The 8283-nt window shown below is 42.8% G+C and overlaps 2 non-coding genes across 2 annotated transcripts; both read right to left on the bottom strand.

Moving 5' to 3' along the window:
- Window positions 1-5677: 5677 nt before the first annotated feature.
- On the bottom strand, window positions 5678-5750 carry TRNAV-CAC (transfer RNA valine (anticodon CAC)). Its single transcript has one exon. It is a non-coding gene; the product is annotated as a tRNA-Val (tRNA).
- A 299-nt stretch (window positions 5751-6049) lies between these two features.
- TRNAP-UGG (transfer RNA proline (anticodon UGG)) lies at window positions 6050-6121 on the bottom strand. Its single transcript has one exon. It is a non-coding gene; the product is annotated as a tRNA-Pro (tRNA).
- Between the last annotated feature and the right edge of the window lie 2162 nt (window positions 6122-8283).

Below are 8283 nucleotides of genomic sequence, written 5' to 3'. Positions count from 1 at the left end.
AGATACCTACAGTTGATTCTTCTGTGATGAAACTGCTCAAAACAGGCTATTCCAAGGGCATCTGGTTTTAGATTTCTTTCATGCAACCTGCCGGACAGCCCTATCTGAACGCTTGTATATGCCTTGCAAGTTCAGCATTTTAGCAAAATGCTTAAAGAGAAATGTTTTATATTTGCTCAGGCAGGGCAAGGTTAAAAGCATGAGACTCTAGCATATATTCATCCACTACTGCAAAGAGAAAATTGATATTGGCTTTGAAATGCATACTTCAAAACTACTTTAAAAGAGCACCAATGAAAGGGCTCGTCCGGGATTTGAACTCGGGACCTCTCGCACCCAAAGCGAGAATCATACCCCTAGACCAATGAGCCGTCAAAAGGCCCTCACCTCTGAAAAGGTAATACCAGCTCTAAGCCCGCAATGAAGATCATGCTGGGGTCTTTTTCATGCTTGGTCTGTGAATACACATGAAATTCAGTGTCAACTTACCCTTTCTCAAACGATAGCACTATCATTTGTAAGTGTCCCCTTTTATTTTGTCTCAGCATTGGACACGTCTTACAGGAAGTCAGCAGTTATTTATATATTTATGCATTGGCTAGAGCCTAAAGAGAAAGAATAAAAAGCTGTTCATAACAACATAAGAAACACATTTTGCCTTTTCTCTCAAATACTTATTCCCTTTGTGCAAATCCGAATGCCAAGGTGAATAGCTGGGCCACAGATTCTGGCTAATTATCTATCTCTTGAATGCAAGAAGCAATAAAAACTGCCTAATGCAGGACTAAAGCATTCCTTGCATAGCCTCTAACATCATAACATAACTGAGCTGCTGGTAGCAAGCTAAGCAATACCTTCCCAAAATGATAAGTACATGTGCTTATCCGCTCAATCAGGCTCGATCAGGCGAGATATAGAAAAGGTGGAAAGGGTCCAAATGGCTGTCCCTTCCTTTTTAGGGTGGGTCCTGCTGATTATCATAGGATTCCTTGTAAGAGTGGCTATGGTCAGAGGATAAACGTTCAACCCTTCTTAGTGTTCTCTCCAGAAGCAGGCATTTTCTGTGCCTTTAATTTCAGGCTTTTCCCAGCAGTCTCTGTTCTGCCTATGTAAATTATCAAAAGCAGTGCTTATTCCTCACTTGCTCTAATGTCCTTCCTGTCCACAAAGCTTTGCCTAAGTATGCTTTTTTTCTTTTTCAGGGAAATTCTAAATGGTTTCTCTGTCCAGTCTGTGGCAGTAGAATGCTATTATGATGCCATGTTTTGTTGAATCACCAAGGTACAACTACAGAGGAATATATGAGTCTGAAGGACATGGAACTCTTAGCTAACACATCACAATATGTGATGCTTGCCAACCAAGCACTACATTCTGGTGCGCTGATGAGCAGAACATTCTGCTCTTAAAGGAAAGAAAAGACCGCTTGATTGAAAATAAAGTCTCTGTTTATATTAATGCTCTCTCTCTCCCTATATCTATCTATCTATCTATCTATCTATCTATCTATCTATCTATCTATCTATCTATCTATCTATCTATCTATCTATCTATCTATCTATCTATCTATCTATCTATCTATCTATCTATCTATCTATCTATCTATCTATCTATCTATCTATCTATCTATCTATCTATCTATCTATCTATCTATCTATCTATCTATCTATCTATCTATCTATCTATCTATCTATCTATCTATCTATCTATCTATCTATCTATCTATCTATCTTTCTATCTTTCTATCTATCTATCTATCTATCTATCTATCTATCTATCTATCTATCTATCTGTCTATCTGTCTATCAGTCTGTCTGTCTGTCTGTCTGTCTGTCTGTCTGTCTGTCCGTCCGACCGTCCATCCATCCATCCATCCATCCATCCATCCATCTATCTATTTATCTATCTATCTATCTATCTATCTTTATATATAGATACATGCATACACATACACATAGATATGCCATGCATTTCTTTGGATTTGTTTCAACATCTTGCCATTTATTTGAGAATCTCTACTTTTCAAGTGACTGCAAATGAAGTCATCTCTGGCACTTTTTGGCTGATGCAAGGTAACCAAAACACAAGACAACTTTTAATAAAAATCATTGGTTTCTTTGTTAACGTGCACTGTCAAACATGGGACTTTCACACGTCAGGTAAATATGATAACCAATACGCAACAGAAACAGATGCAGATTGCTTATCAATGTCGTGATAGAACAGTTATGATTTGAGTAGAAGAAGCGCCCCTGAATTGATACTTATTATATTCAGCCTGTAAGATAGTCAAAAATGCATGCTAGGAGAGGAGATGCAAATATAAATGTATTAGAAAAATACATAAAGAGGAGTGATATGCTTTTATTCATGCAAGGCTAGAAAAAATCCCCATACTGTCGAAAGCATTCATACACCACCAAATGGAAATAAACAATTCTGACATTAAACTTAAAGGTGACGATGAATTTGTATCATCACCTTGAGAAGGATCATCTAGGAATTGAGCCCAGGCCTCAGCACTTAAAAACCAGAAACACTCCACTAAGATAAGAGGCCTGTTGGTGCCAACAATTCTCAAAGTTAATGCTTGTTCTGGTTGAGCATTGAACCGAATGCAGGGCTCTTTTGAAAGTGAGGTCTGTGAATCAACATATACATCCAAATGCCAATTATGTTATTGTTTTTAAGAGAATTCACTTTCTTGGAACGAGACTGCATGAACCCATCGTCAGGGCTTGGACAATTTCATGCAAAACGGCAACTCTCAACATTGCAACCAAGACAGTATAACCAGTGTTTCTGCCCGGTGACCTTTCGCGTGTGAGGCGAACGTGATAACCACTACACTACAGAAACAGATACCTACAGTTGATTCTTCTGTGATGAAACTGCTCAAAACAGGCTATTCCAAGGGCATCTGGTTTTAGATTTCTTTCATGCAACCTGCCCGACAGCCCTATCTGAACGCTTGTATATGCCTTGCAAGTTCAGCATTTTAGCAAAATGCTTAAAGAGAAATGTTTCCTATTTGCTCAGGCAGGGCAAGGTTAAAAGCATGAGACTCTAGCATATATTCATCCACTACTGCAAAGAGAAAATTGATATTGGCTTTAAAATGCATACTTCAAAAGAGCACCAATGAAAGGGCTCGTCCGGGATTTGAAGCCGGTACCTCTCGCACCCAAAGCGAGAATCATACCCCTAGACCAACGAGCCGTCGAAAGGCCCTCACCTCTGAAAAGGTAATACCAGCTCTAAGCCCGCAATGAAGATCATGCTGGGGTCTTTTTCATGCTTGGTCTGTGAATACACATGAAATTCAGTGTCAACTTACCCTTTCTCAAACGATAGCACTATCATTTGTAAGTGTCCCCTTTTATTTTGTCTCAGCATTGGACACGTCTTACAGGAAGTCAGCAGTTATTTATATATTTATGCATTGGCTAGAGCCTAAAGAGAAAGAATAAAAAGCTGTTCATAACAACATAAGAAACACATTTTGCCTTTTCTCTCAAATACTTATTCCCTTTGTGCAAATCGGAATGCCAAGGTGAATAGCTGGGCCACAGATTCTGGCTAATTATCTATCTCTTGAATGCAAGAAGCAATAAAAACTGCCTAATGCAGGACTAAAGCATTCCTTGCATAGCCTCTAACATCATAACATAACTGAGCTGCTGGTAGCAAGCTAAGCAATACCTTCCCAAAATGAGAAGTACATGTGCTTATCCGCTCAATCAGCGCTCAATGAGGTTCGATCAGGCGAGATATAGAAAAGGTGGAAAGGGTCCAAATGGCTGTCCCTTCCTTTTTAGGGTGGGTCTTGCTGACTATCATAGGATTCCTTGTAAGAGTGGCTAGGGTCAGAGGAAAAACGTTCAACCCTTCTTAGTGTTCTCTCCAGAAGCAGGCATTTTCTGTGCCTTTAATTTCAGGCTTTTCCCAACAGTCTCTGTTCTGCCTATGTAAATTATCAAAAGCAGTGCTTATTCCTCACTTGCTCTAATGTCCTTCCTGTCCACAAAGCACTGCCTAAGTATGCTTTTTTTCTTTTTCAGGGAAATTCTAAATGGTTTCTCTGTCCAGTCTGTGGCAGTAGAATGCTGATTATGATGCCATGTTTTGTTGAATCACCAAGGTACAACTACAGAGGAATATATGAGTCTGAAGGACATGGAACTCTTAGCTAACACATCACAATATGTGATGCTTGCCAACCAAGCACTACATTCTGGTGCGCTGAGGAGCAGAACATTCTGCTCTTAAAGAAAAGAAAAGACCGCTTGATTGAAAATAAAGTCTCTGTTTATATTAATGCTCTCTCTCTCCCTATATCTATCTATCTATCTATCTATCTATCTATCTATCTATCTATCTGTCTGTCTGTCTGTCTGTCTGTCCGTCCGTCCGTCCGTCCGTCCGTCCGTCTATCTATCTATCTATCTATCTATCTATCTATCTATCTATCTATCTATCTATCTATCTATCTATCTATCTATCTATCTATCTATCTATCTATCTATCTATCTATCTATCTATCTATCTATCTATCTATCTATCTATCTATCTATCTATCTATCTATCTATCTATCTATCTATCTATCTATCTATCTATCTATCTATCTATCTATCTATCTATCTATCTATCTATCTAGCTATCTATCTGTCTGTCTATCTGTCTGTCTGTCTGTCTGTCTGTCTGTCTGTCTGTCTGTCTGTCTGTCTGTCTGTCCGTCCGTCCGTCCATCTATCCATCCATCCATCCATCCATCTATCTATTTATCTATCTATCTATCTATCTTTATATATAGATACATGCATACACATACACATAGATATGCCATGCATTTCTTTGGATTTGTTTCAACCTCTTGCCATTTATTTGAGAATCTCTACTTTTCAAGTGACTGCAAATGAAGTCATCTCTGGCACTTTTTGGCTGATGCAAGGTAACCAAAACACAAGACAACTTTTAATAAAAATCATTGGTTTCTTTGTTAACGTGCACTGTCAAACATGGGACTTTCACACGTCAGGTAAATATGATAACCAATACGCAACAGAAGCAGATGCAGATTGCTTATCAATGTCGTGATAGAACAGTTATGATTTGAGTAGAAGAAGCGCCCCTGAATTGATACTTATTATATTCAGCCTGTAAGATAGTCAAAAATGCATGCTAGGAGAGGAGATGCAAATATAAATGTATTAGAAAAATACATAAAGAGGAGTGATATGCTTTTATTCATGCAAGGCTAGAAAAAATCCCCATACTGTCGAAAGCATTCATACACCACCAAATGGAAATAAACAATTCTGACATTAAACGTAAAGGTGACGATGAATTTGTATCATCACCTTGAGAAGGATCATCTAGGAATTGAGCCCAGGCCTCAGCACTTAAAAACCAGAAACACTCCACTAAGATAAGAGGCCTGTTGGTGCCAACAATTCTCAAAGTTAATGCTTGTTCTGGTTGAGCATTGAACCGAATGCAGGGCTCTTTTGAAAGTGAGGTCTGTGAATCAACATATACATCCAAATGCCAATTATGTTATTGTTTTTAAGAGAATTCACTTTCTTGGAACGAGACTGCATGAACCCATCGTCAGGGCCTGGACAATTTCATGCAAAACGGCAACTCTCAACATTGCAGCCAAGACAATATAACCAGTGTTTCTGCCCAGTTTCTAACCGGGAACCTTTCGCGTGTGAGGCGAACGTGATAACCACTACACTACAGAAACAGATACCTACAGTTGATTCTTCTGTGATGAAACTGCTCAAAACAGGCTATTCCAAGGGCATCTGGTTTTAGATTTCTTTCATGCAACCTGCCGGACAGCCCTATCTGAACGCTTGTATATGCCTTGCAAGTTCAGCATTTTAGCAAAATGCTTAAAGAGAAATGTTTCCTATTTGCTCAGGCAGGGCAAGGTTAAAAGCATGAGACTCTAGCATATATTCATCCACTACTGCAAAGAGAAAATTGATATTGGCTTTGAAATGCATACTTCAAAACTACTTTAAAAGAGCACCAATGAAAGGGCTCGTCCGGGATTTGAACCCGGGACCTCTCGCACCCAAAGCAAGAATCATACCCCTAGACCAACGAGCCGTCGCAAGGCCCTCACCTCTGAAAAGGTAATACCAGCTCTAAGCCCGCAATGAAGATCATGCTGGGGTCTTTTTCATGCTTGGTCTGTGAATACACATGAAATTCAGTGTCAACTTACCCTTTCTCAAACGATAGCACTATCATTTGTAAGTGTCCCCTTTTATTTTGTCTCAGCATTGGACACGTCTTACAGGAAGTCAGCAGTTATTTATATATTTCTGCATTGGCTAGAGCCTAAAGAGAAAGAATAAAAAGCTGTTCATAACAACATAAGAAACACATTTTGCCTTTTCTCTCAAATACTTATTCCCTTTGTGCAAATCGGAATGCCAAGGTGAATAGCTGGGCCACAGATTCTGGCTAATTATCTATCTCTTGAATGCAAGAAGCAATAAAAACTGCCTAATGCAGGACTAAAGCATTCCTTGCATAGCCTCTAACATCATAACATAACTGAGCTGCTGGTAGCAAGCTAAGCAATACCTTCCCAAAATGATAAGTACATGTGCTTATCCGCTCAATCAGGCGAGATATAGAAAAGGTGGAAAGGGTCCAAATGGCTGTCCCTTCCTTTTTAGGGTGGGTCCTGCTGATTATCATAGGATTCCTTGTAAGAGTGGCTAGGGTCAGAGGAAAAACGTTCAACCCTTCTTAGTGTTCTCTCCAGAAGCAGGCATTTTCTGTGCCTTTAATTTCAGGCTTTTCCCAGCAGTCTCTGTTCTGCCTATGTAAATTATCAAAAGCAGTGCTTATTCCTCACTTGCTCTAATGTCCTTCCTGTCCACAAAGCTTTGCCTAAGTCTGTTTTTTTTCTTTTTCAGGGAAATTCTAAATGGTTTCTCTGTGGGGGCGTGGCCGAGCGAGCTGCGACATGGCTGCTTAAACGCGAGCTCCGCCGGCTGCTTCTGAAATCCTGTATGAAATCCTGCTATTTCACCTTGTGTGCTCTCCTGCCTAGTGCGGGCGGACAGCCGTGAGGCCGAGACAGACTCAACTGCAATTTCGGCGTTGCGGGCCACTGGACACATCCTTTGCACGGCCCCGCTGTTCCCGCCGAGCGAGACGCCTGGCGGCCCTGGAGACCTCCGTGGAGACGTTACGCCACCTGAGGCCGCGGCGTGGGAGGCCTGACGAGCTGACGGGCGGGGCGGCCCGCGGAGTCTACCGGCGGCAGCACCTCCACTGGAGCGGAGCGGTCCCGCTATCTCCCACACCTCCTCCTCGGCTGCGGGGCGCGGTGAGTGCTTGCGGCGCCTTCATTGCGACGTCAGACCCCATCGGACCTACATCTCGACATTGTGATCCGCCATCTTGAGCTGGGCTAGCGCGGCGCTGCTGTGCTTGCTGCAGCCCGGGCCGGCCAGGACATAATCCCAGGTGCGTGCTAATGTCATTCGGCCCTATCCCGGTGCCCTTCGGTATGGTGGACCTGCTGACAACGCGAGCGCCCCCACATTGGTGTTAACTGCGGGAGTGAGCGGCCATTATGTGGTGGGGCACGCTCCCTAGCCTACTGGGGAGCTGCGGAGAAGCCTCTGGGGGGCTGCTGCGGTGGTGCTTACTGGCCTCCGGGGCCCATTCGCCACTCCACACCCTTACAATACCTGGTGCTGGCCTATTCACTTACTGTGACACTGCAGTCTGCGCCACGTGTGCCGGAAAAGATCATGCTGGCTGACCCTGTGCTGCTGGCCCTGGCCCAACTACCCACACACCCAGAACCTGTGAGGCCAGTGTCTTACCTTCAGCTCCGCGCTCCTACACGGAACGGGTGACGTTTGGGTCAGTGTAACTCACCTGCGGCCCTTGTGCGTTGATCCGATACGCATAGATAATGGGGAAAGGGGATCCTCGCCAACCCCGGCTCACGTTCGAGCAGCAGAAAAAGACAGCAAAACAGGTGGAACAGGAGGCTGCGGTGGCCGGGGGACACAATACAGACCCCCCCCAGGACATTGACGTGCCTGCATTGCTGTTGGAGGTGAGGGCGAGCCTAAAAGGCATTGACGCAAAACTTGACAACATGGCCGCCCAACTAGAAGGGGTCAGAGCGCAGGTGGCCACTCATGAGACGCGCATTGATGTGCTTGAGAATAGAAACACAGAATGTTGTGAATTCCAGCAAGAAACTAAGACGCACATCAGCAATCTGGAGAAAAAAA

Source organism: Lissotriton helveticus, chromosome 8 (assembly GCF_964261635.1).
Source record: "Lissotriton helveticus chromosome 8, aLisHel1.1, whole genome shotgun sequence".
Lineage (NCBI taxonomy): Eukaryota > Metazoa > Chordata > Amphibia > Caudata > Salamandridae > Lissotriton > Lissotriton helveticus.
This window is presented reverse-complemented; position numbering and strand designations above follow the sequence as displayed.